The sequence below is a fragment of the Coenobita brevimanus genome, chromosome 55, assembly GCF_032717465.1.
Source record: "Coenobita brevimanus isolate Jiangsu-jjx chromosome 55, ASM3271746v2, whole genome shotgun sequence".
Lineage (NCBI taxonomy): Eukaryota > Metazoa > Arthropoda > Malacostraca > Decapoda > Coenobitidae > Coenobita > Coenobita brevimanus.
Genome location: NC_137008.1, coordinates 12,490,130 through 12,493,980, shown reverse-complemented (window position 1 = coordinate 12,493,980; position 3,851 = coordinate 12,490,130).

Genomic DNA, 3,851 nt, shown 5'->3' with positions numbered 1-3,851 from the left:
ACACCACACGCACAGTTCACAAACTTCCAACCCGCCAACAGAGAAATGTGCATGTGTTCTGGGTCTTAGGTAAGCAGGCTTAACGCTACAAATAGTCAATTAGCACTAGGTGAGATGTGAAGTTGTTCTTCTCTCTTGCACCCAGACATTCTAGAATGGTTCAAGTTAAATAACTAGTATTTCTCTCATCTTTGTCTTGTTTTACGACAATCATTGCCTTAACATCCTCAAATCTTTAATACCATCCTAATATTTTCCTTGATTTAGGCTTAGATTTGTTCTTACTAAATTCATATGAGTTTACATTTGTGTTTCGGGGTCCTGTGCTAAACACCTCTGTCTTCCTCAGCCTAACCATGGCGGGTCGATCCAGTCAACCCTGCAGCACCTGGTTCTCATAAGAGTCCATTAATAGTGAATGAAGTGGAGGCACCTGGATCGGAAATGCGGGTGGAAGCTTTTACACCGTGATAAAGGCCAAATTACTATCACATTAATGTGATGGCTGCCCCCTGCTGGTGGTCCTTATAGCAGGAGGGATGGAGGAAATTATGACACGCAGAAGTGTGCGATGTTACACTGATGTATAACAAGAACTAGAGTATGAATGGCTGGGATGACTGAGGTGGGACTAACGAGGGGATTTGTATGACGATATTGCAAGGTAAGGTGGGGCAAGAATAAGACAAAGTAAGATGGAGATAATGGTAGGATGAGTGAGGCAAGGAGAACAGAGGCAAAGAATATCTGGATGAACACGTACAAAGAGAACAAGGGATTACTGGCAATATGCAGTAATAAAGAGACGTATGGCGGGTGTGACTGCGGTATTAAATGTAAGCATGGCAGCCCTAATTCCTTGCATTTACTTTAAAAGTTAAACCAGGTAAATTTTCGGCCGATATTACTGGAGTGGTGAGAAAGACTGTGCGAATACACTACGAATAAAAATAATACTGAATAATGTGAAAGCTAACAGTTAAGATTGTAAGTAAACTATTATACGATAATAAAAGAAAATGTGCAGTGCATAATAGGGAACGCCCAAAAGAGCAGGATAAAAAGATGAAAAGAAATTAGCACAACTCAGAGGCGTTATGGAAAGAAACACGTTATGTTTAATGTGGTGGTGTAAGGCATGAAGAGTTGAAAGAAACTTATAATATGGCATCTGTTTTACACTTTTTTTACTCCGACATCCTAGCGGAATGATTAAAGTTACGGATTTACGTCCCCTTGGATAGAGTAAAGTTAAGGCTTTACGTCGCCGTGGTAAGAGTAAAGTTATGGCTTTACGTCCTCGTGGAATGAGTAGAGTTCAAGTTTTTATCATACTCCTCCACACTCTCCTTCGCACCAAAGGTTATTCAGGGACAAATTATGCAGGCACTTGGACAGGGCCGTTTGCCGAATTTATGTTCGGCAGGGAATATTGGCCAAGAATTAGCCTTGCCGTCGGACCAACCATCTTCTCTGTTCGAGGTATGCTAAGACAAGACATTATGTTAGCTTATAAGGTTATCATCCTCTTTCTACCAAAAGTTATTAGATTTTTACCTTAGGTCTCAATTGATATTATACTTTTTGTCATATGCCGAAATTAGTTTGATTCAGGATGGTTTTGGCAAGTGTTTTGAATTATGGCTGAGTAAACATACATTTTGAATTATGGTCATCCACGCTGCCCGGGATTGGCTTTCTTCACCTGACGGCTGCTTGTCAGGTTTCTTAGTCTTCCGCAGCATTTTACTTAATTCTTCCAGCTCTGAAGGCTCTCCTCAGCATCTGTATGGGACTGGTTACTTTTATTTAATTTATTTATTTTTTTTGAGGGGCAAGCTCGCAGCAACAGTAGAATAAGCCTACCGCACAGCACCAGCACGATGTAAGACGATTATTAAGGCCTCTCCCGATTGTTTCACTCGCCTCGCTTTGTCATCGTTTGTTCCGTTCTCTTCCAGCACACTTTCTGGACTTCATTACGCCATGTGCCTTACCCGTCTGTCGTTTTACCACTTCTAACTTCAACTTGAGGCTCCCGTTTTGTTCTGGTGGCTTGATCATCTATTATCATCTCTATTAAATAATTACACAAAATACTTAAAACGGTGTTATATTCTATAAATCAGTGAGGATATTCTTGAGTTGGATTTTTCTTGTCTAAAATTGTTACTTTCCATCTCCTCAAACCACACATAGTGACAGAATCGATAGAGCGGCGGCCTGCAGTCCTAATGGATCCGGGTTCGAATCCCGGCTGGGGCAGGGAACAGTTAGAAGATTTGAATTTCTTAAAAAGCAGACTTTTCCCATCTTCCATATGACCCGCCGACATGTCATAAAAGTACCCCAGCTAATACCAGTACACAAGTCCTGTGCAGTACTTTACCTAATTACTCATAAACATTACTTTTCTTCCACTCTTTCCACATATCCAAACCACTTATATTTCTTTATTCTCTGAATTGTTCTGTCTTTCATAATTTTATAACACATGTTTATTTTCATTCTCTTTTCAGTATGCTCAGTTCTGTTAACATCTGCTACTCACCTTTCACTGCCACAGAACATGACGGTTCTCGGCAAGAAGCATACATGAATTTCCCTGTCAAACATAGATAGTATCTACACCTCTGAACCTCTCATTTAAGCTGGCTTCTGCACTGAAATACCCTCTATACGTTTTTTCCAGCATAGCCAATATCAACGATGCAGTACAGATTGAAATATCCCGCAGTAATTTCCTCCAGTCTTGGATGAATCACATCCTTCTTGCACATTGCACATACATAACTGATAGTATCTAGAAATTTAGCTTTTAAGTCACAACATCTCCTGTGCCATAATTTACACAGACACTAGATAAAATGGAATTATAAGCAATATCTCGACTCCATTTGCCACAAAGCCACTCAGCATTTTCCACCAACGTGTTTTTATTCACTTCAGTAACCATACTTTTGCCACTCCTACATAACTTCAAAACTTTTTTAACTTTACCCTCCTGCTATTTCCGAATTCTCTTCACAGTAATCTCCCCGCTATTACCACATCATTTGTATCACATCACATTGGCAATAACACCCAGAGCAATGCGCAACTGAATCCCATGACAGTGCATTGACTGCCATGATGTTAACAGACCGGGGATCAATGTAGAATTCCAATATACGCGAATGTCAACTCCATCTGTAAACTCCCAATCACCTACAACTCGTACTTTCTCACATGTTCTTTAACCATCATATATATTATTGCTATACATACCAATCACTCTTTCATTCCCAGTTTTGTTTTTACCCAATGGATGATCTCTTGGGCACCCAGCGTCGTGCAATTTCCAAGCATACAAAAACAAGGAAAAGATTTTTCTGTCTTTTTCTGATTATTCTCTGCAATTAAATAATCATATAAATATCATCTGGTGTACTCTTACTATGCACAAGTCCAAATGGTATCTTATAATACTTCTCTATTCCCTAATACTGATCTCAGTGCACTTCCGATTCACTTTCATTACCTGATCCAAAGCTATGATTGGAACACTAACATCCATCTCCCTTCCCCCCAGACACACACTTGGTCAAACATTTAGACGTCATTTGGAGCAGCGTCCTGTTTTGCAGTTATATTGATCACGATGTCTGTCATTCTTCATTTTACATCACCATGAATCTCAAACCATCCCAGCAACTACCCAAGAACAACCAGCTGACTTGCATGTTTCATTTTATCAGTTCCTCCTTCACACCTTCAGGCTGAATCAGAGAAGCTGGATTTTAAATTGGTAATAGAGGATGCACGTCTCTCACTGTTCGCGACAAAGTTCACATTTAAAAGGCGCTGTTATA